The sequence below is a fragment of the Notothenia coriiceps genome, unplaced genomic scaffold (genome assembly GCF_000735185.1).
Source record: "Notothenia coriiceps isolate Sejong01 unplaced genomic scaffold, NC01 NC01_scaffold00037244, whole genome shotgun sequence".
Lineage (NCBI taxonomy): Eukaryota > Metazoa > Chordata > Actinopteri > Perciformes > Nototheniidae > Notothenia > Notothenia coriiceps.
Window position 1 is genome coordinate 7,052,414 of NW_011369945.1, and position 7,277 is coordinate 7,059,690.

At 40.2% G+C, this 7,277-nt stretch overlaps 1 pseudogene; it reads left to right on the forward strand.

Moving 5' to 3' along the window:
- The first annotated feature begins 2,087 nt into the window (after positions 1-2,087).
- The window catches only part of LOC104965243 (synaptic vesicle glycoprotein 2C pseudogene), a 22,483-nt pseudogene continuing 17,293 nt past the window's right edge, over positions 2,088-7,277 (forward strand).

Here is a 7,277-nt window from a genome sequence, read left to right on the forward strand (position 1 = left end):
CACTGAGGAACTACTCATTAACTAACCATTAACTATCTATTCGTTCCTCAGTAACTAAGCAGTAACTAAGCACATTTTGTGTACCTTATTGTAAAGTGTTACCGATACTATAAGAAATGTGCAGAATATGACAGTTTAATGGTGGAGGTATACACACATATTGATAGATGTCTTGTAATGCACTGTTGAGGAACCTGTGACCCAAGTTTTTCATTCATTGCATAACTACACCATAGTTGTGTATAATATATGTAAATAAACCTTAGAAAATCTTGAAATCTTGAAAGGGATGTGCAAAATAGTCATTATATACAGTCTTTAATTAACTATTAGTAGAGAATAACGAGTAATGAATATACTTTATAGGGATCCTATTAATATCTAAAAATACAAATAATAAAATTCAATAACGTGCTTTAACCACTAGGTGTCCCTTTCTATCAGCTGTGCACCGTTATGGTGTAAATACAGCCTATTACCAATTGGATCAAATATAAAAGTCAGCCGAATTAGTGTTGATATTGCAAGGAGACGTATTGTGTGAAAAGAAATCTAAGATGTTGTTTAATTGCTGATATATTTATGATCCACGTCACATTTTCAGTTTTGGTGGCAGTTCTTCCTGTTTGTCTTGAAGTCTTCTCATCAGGGCTCTATAAATAGAGAACTACGGCAGATATGTAATATTTAATGCAGCCGAACCGTGTATTACAATGCCGTTATGTGATAACTTTGAAAGAGAAAAGCAAGCACACTCGGAATAAAGTATTATTTTATTTAAAAAAAATGTTTTCGGATTTCACATCGCATAAACACGATATCCCGACGTGCATTGCGGCTAAACCATCCAAATCACCGAGCTGAGGATCTTGCTCGGTCTGTTTCCGGTATTGTTTTTGACGGATGTATTTTGTTATACACACAGTCCTTCACATTTAAATTTACATGAAAGTATTTTGTGAGGCCTGCTAAAATGTTTTTAAATATAACTATAGGTTCTAGTTGAAGAGTTTGTAAATTAACATGAAGCCAAATTGTTGCCGGGCAACGCAATCGCACAACGTCACGTGCATTAATTCCACAACCACACATGGATTAACATCGATTTAATACATTAATGTAGCCTTTGTTTCTGCTAAAAGAAGTGTCGGCCAGCTGTGGCAACAAGAAAATCGGCGAAATCAAGTGTGACTATTACAAAATAAATCATTATTATATTAATATTGACAATAATAACCGACCGTCGTGGTACATCAGTTGCTTTGCATTTCCGGGTATTTGGGCCATGTTAACAATACCGTGTAACTGTCACGTTTGAAGGGACGAAATCGTGACATCTTCACGTCTCCCAGCATGGTAAATCGTCACATGTTCACGTCTCGCCGTGATACCGGGTTGGATTAAGATCACTTTATAAATCTTGTAGGGGAAATTCAGTTTTGGTTTTATCTTCAATTACACAAAGGCCTGAAATAAACACATGACAAACCTATGGGCATGCACTTGTCAGATGTAGGCCTACAGTATGATGTTGAAGAGGTAATTTGAAATCATAATCTTAATTTTAATTGAAAATCTCTGCTTTTAAATTGAAAGCAGATTTTTTGTATCATAAGATGTGAATGCTGGCAGTGTAGCACTCCAGTGGTTTTAAGTTGACGCTGCAGACTCAGCAACTGTCCGTCATCCCTCAGTAAACTTCTTCCCAGGAGTCATATTTCAGCTCCATCCTTCCTCTTTGTTCTCATTCTCTCTTCAAACTCAGCAGCCTGTGATTCTGCCAGCCATCCTGCATCAATGAGCCTTCACCACATGTTGTTGTACTGTAATATACGGAAAAAATGCCCACTATTGTTTGTCCGTGTAGGATGCTTGCCTATTGATTCAGTCTGCCTATTCCCTCCCTGCCTCCTCCCCACTCCCCTCCTCCCCTCCCCCCGTACACACTCACGCGGGGGGGGCCCCTCTCCCTCCCCCGCTACACACTCACGCTTCCCACCTCCCAGCCTCTCTCGTCTTCCTCGGACTGCAGCAGAGAAACCGCTGCATCGGAGAAGAGAAGAAACAAGAAATCTCGGCCCGATGCTCTCCATCTCTGCTGCTTCATAGAAAGGGAAACCAGGGAAAGGCGACTGGTCGAGCTCGGTACCATGCATCTGGTCCTCTGCAGGCTGTGAGTATTTTCTTTGCTTTTCAAATCTGATAAACTAGACTTTAACTTCACCTCCCTTTGCACTGTAGTGAAAGATCGTATCTTAATCGGCCTTTTTGGATCATTTAATATGCAAGATGGAAGAATGGGAATGCCGCATGCACCTATGAAAGTGCTTTTTATTCTGTTATGGAAATATAATTATGAACACAGCCACAACGTGCACATGATTGATGGAAAAGTTGGGGAACTTTCTAAGAGTTTCCAGCATAAGCATTATTAAAAATGCTGAATCAAAAATATGTAGGCTATTTGAAATCGGAGCATATTCTTAGACACACGTGATTTGTTCTTATAACAAAGTTTTAGTGTTTAATGAAATGCTGCAAAACTAAATTGCGCACAATTATAGAATCATAAATCCTGTATTCGTCCCACAGAGGGGACATTAACATTGTTACAGCACAAGTATGAGCCAATAGGCTACATTGCAATTATTAAGAGACATGCATAAAACATTAAAGATAAAACTCGAAATTGCACACATTTCAATCTGCAAAAATACTAAATATTATAACAGACGATCTATGGGACTTCCCAGATGTCACATGTGTGTGTCGTGGTCGTGGTGAATGATGTTGCAATCGTGTCGTGCTCAATGCTCGTGGAAATATGAGTTGGCTCACGCGCACGGAGCAGGCAACCCCCGTGCTTTCCCGTCTGCAGGCAGAGCGAACCTGCAGTGACTGAGATGCGCAGAGAGAGAGGACAGACCCATCTATAACTCGGGAGTCGGTGCAGTGTGTGCGCGTGCGTGGGTGTGCGCGGACAGTCTCCTCACTGTACAGCGCTGTGGGGAGAATTGATTCCCACAGGCAGCAGGATAGCCCAACATCTAATTATGGGACACGACGACGTCAAAAGACTGCCCGGGGATTGATGCTCTTTCCTCTCCGTGCTGTGGGCTGTGCTCAGCCAGGAGAGCCGCTGCAGTGTAGTAAACCCTGCGAGTGGAACAAAGAGGAGGAAAGTAACAGATGAGTTTTACCATAAAGCTGTCCCAGTGAGCTGAATGGGAAGTGAGATTGGATCAAAAGGGTGGTAAAATAAACAGGTGTTTGCTGCATCAATAGATATTTTTCAAACATCCAAGCCAGTAAATTAGTGTTTGCTTTAGCCCAGCAGCTGACAATGCTGGGCTGAACCTGACCATTTATTATTATCTCGGCTCCATCTAAACACAAAAGAAGGTTTTGTTTGTTACATGGGTCTGCACCACATCATTGTGAGGGCCAGGGCAGAAAGCAAAGTCAGGATGAGATCAGTTAGCCAATCAGTTGCCTGGAATTGAATACAGGAACATCATTAAGTCCTTAAATAAAGTTCCCTAATAAGACAAAAGAGTTCAGTGGATTCATAATGGAAACACAGTTGAGATTATCTCAAAAAGTCTCCTTGGCGTAGTTTATTTTTTATGGATGTATACCACAAGTTGCACTTTATGGTTCTTCAGCTGTTTATAGTCCAGCTTTCAGTTTTTACATGCCAAAAAAGGTGAGAATTAAGACAAAATTGAGAAAAAAAGGGGGATCAGATTTTGTAGAAGTCTATGAGAAAATAACCACTCAGTTTGATGTGTTACCTCACTAAACATTTTCGGTACCACTTTACAATAAGACTACCCTTATAAAGGGTTTACGAATAGTTTGTAATTAATGTATTAATCAGGTTGTGAACACTTTATAAATCATTAATAAGCTTTTATAAGACATGAGATAAACAGGGCAACTGTGACCGGTTGCTTGCCAAATAGTGAGCCCACATTTATCTGTACTGCTAAGGCTTATATTGGCTACTTAGCTTACTTCGTCTTCTTCCTCAGACTGCCAAGGCACACNCTGTGACCGGTTGCTTGCCAAATAGTGAGCCCACATTTATCTGTACTGCTGAGCCTTATATTGGCTACTTAGCTTACTTCGTCTTCTTCATTAGCCACCATCCTTGGTATCTGTTGTTCACTGAGTTGATGCTCGCTAATTAGCCAATATAAGGCTTAGTCACCTTGCCAAATAGTGAGCATGTGTCGATGTATGAAAACTACGAACTGGTTTATAAATGGTTCTTAAGGATTAATAAAGAAAGTGTTTAAAACCTAATTCATAACCTAATTATAAACCCTTTATGAATCCTTTATAAGGGTAGTCTTATTGTAAAGTGGTACCGGTAGATGGCATTGTCCAATTTGCGAGATGTTGCACTTTTTTCTTAAAATGTTAACTCTTGTTAACATGTGTTTTCAGTTAATTATAACATTTTGGCCTTTTTTAAGGTTCAGTTTTACTTTGCTCTTCCTATTCTCATAGGAACACACACACACACACACTTTCCATCAAACACAGTTTGGGCATCCACACAGGGACTCCCACAGCAGCTGGCTATATTCCAGCAGTCCGTAAACCCTCACAGCCATCATTACATACAAGCAATCAGGCAGCAGTGTGTGTGTGTGTGTGGGTCTGTGTGTGTGTGTGTGTGTGTGTGTGTGTGTGTGTGTGTGTGTGTGTGTGTGTGTGTGTGTGTGGTGTGTGTGTGTGTGTGTGTGTGTTGTGTGTGTGTGTGTGTGTGTGTGTGTGTGTCATCAGGAGGAGAATCCAATGTAGTTTGGGTTGTTTAAATGTTCCCCACTGTATGCAACAGTGCATTTGTGAATGGAGTACATGAGTTAAGTGGATCTCTGAGCTATAAGGCATGATGCTCTGTGGTGTGTGTTCATTACTTTAATCTAAATCCCTGCTCCACTACTCTCCTGCGGTCATGCTATTTCAACAGTCTCCTGAGGCTACATGTCTAAAGGTGTCCTTCATGAGCCTGTTGTTTGAGATCATGTGTCTCCCAATTCCTGAAACGTGAATTTTAAGATGCAGTATTTGGGTATATTTTCAAGCTTTTAATCAAATTATCCAAAGTTTGCAATTGGATATAACGTGACGTCACTCTCTGGGATTTTGCCATTTTCTTCCAGCTTTCTTCTTTTGGGTAAAAAGCTATTTTAAATACATAATTTTCAACAGTTAAATCAAGAGTAAGGCTTGTGCCAACATCACTAAAGCTGAAGTATAAGACAGGAATCATATTGCATATTAAGCTGTATTAATATCAGAAGGTCTAACACTATTTCTGTCAAAACCTAAACCTCTCTTGTGTAGCATCTGCTTCTCTTGGCGTGTAGTTGTATTCAAATGATTCACAACTGCCCACTGCAGCCATCTGTGGGCACTGCAGAACGCCTGTAGGGCTCTGCACACACCACTTGCATTTACATATTGATGATTATGCAGAAATCTTATCTGTGTAACCTGTACGATTATTGCATTTCCCCACTTAAAACTACTTGTTCAGAGAAAGTGTTTTGATGCAGTAATTTCCTGCAGAACATACTCTCCATTTCACCCAGCTCTTTCCAGAGATGCACCTGCAGAGCATATGTGTGTGTGTGTGTGTGTGTGTGTGTGTGTGTGTGTGTGTGTGTGTGTGTGTGTGTGTGTGTGTGTGTGTGTGTGTGTGTGTTTGTTTCTGTGTGTGTGTTGGCGTGAGTGATTAATGAACGTAGCTGGATGGCGTCAGCGGGCCATGACAGCACGACTGCGAGCAAATCATTTCTCCCCTCTCTGTGGACTGCTGATTCAGAGCTCGCATGCATTTTTGCTGATGGCTGAAATCACATCATAAGGGTTTTGTCACAATAACCCCAATCACAGCATCACAGCAAAAAGCGATGTGAGCCACCAATGAAAAGGAAATAAAAGCGATAAACGATATTAGCTTCTCTGTTTATGGGGGGCAAGGCTAAGGTAGCACATTTAAATGTGGTAGCTTCTTGTATAAGTGTGTATATTTTTCTGTGTTGTGAAAACGCCATAGGCTATATACTGTAGGTTGCTTCAAAGAAAGACTGGACATTTGGACTTTAAATCATTATTTCTGTAGCTCAAAGTGCATGAAAAGACTTCTAAATGTCAGCATTAATGACTATTTGCATATGGAGGAGCTTATCATGAATAATGAAATGTCAACAGAAGAGGGATAGCTTTCATATTCAATATTGCCAACAAGGCATTGACTTTGAAATTCTTAGCGCACTCAGAAGAGAGGATGGAGAAAGTGAGCAGGAAGAAAGAAAAAAGTGAAGAGAGATGGAGAGAAATGGTGAGAACACCAGCGGTCAGCATTGAGGATGTGAACTGAAACCAGGGATTATACACAGACCTGCTGTTATGCAATGTTAGTAATTTCCCCTTGTCGTAGAAAAGTTCTCTCAGTGTTGCAGTGCAGTGAGCTGATTGGCTATTTTCTTCTTGACCATTTGGTGCAGGAACTCTCAGAGCATATCATGAGGTTTATCACAGTTTGATCTTTTAGTCTCAGTTGTCAAGGACTCAGCTGGAGGAGCTGCTGCGCTGGAAATGAGTTCAGGGAAGTTTGCAAAGAGAGCTGTGCTCGGGTAGAAAAACATGTCAACCCATGTAACATGAAGTGAGACTTTTCGTAAAAGTCAACATCTAAAAGTTGAAATAGGTAACAAGACTTGTGTCACAGAAAGCTTTATGCACAAATGACAACAAATGTACATTTTCAGTCAGATCCAAATTGATTCTTTGTGAAAACAATGCTACCTTTATGGTTTGGTTCCTGTTAAGCCCCAAGCCTGTTTTTCAGGTCTCAGGCTCGAAAATGACATGCCCAGAACAATTGACTATATCTTCCCTTCTAAAAGGGGTAAATTAATCATCTTTTTTCTAAAAGCAATGATACACCTGTGAGTTGGAGAAAAGTCAGAATCAATATAGATGTTTTTATTTTAAAGTAAATTCAGATTGAAAAAAAACCCATTACTTATAGTGAAAACCACCCTTGAATAATTGGATATAGGCCAAAAGCTTTAGGAATCCAAACTATAACATATAATAAGTACACTGTGTCAAGATTGATGTAAAACAAGTGACATTTGACCTTTTTAGAGAGGTTTAGAAAAAAAAAACCACCTCTGGGGTCATTTGGGTGATTTGCCATATCTCTGGAACCCAGGTCTGTTTGTGTGTGTGTGTGTTTGTGTGTGTGTGTGTGT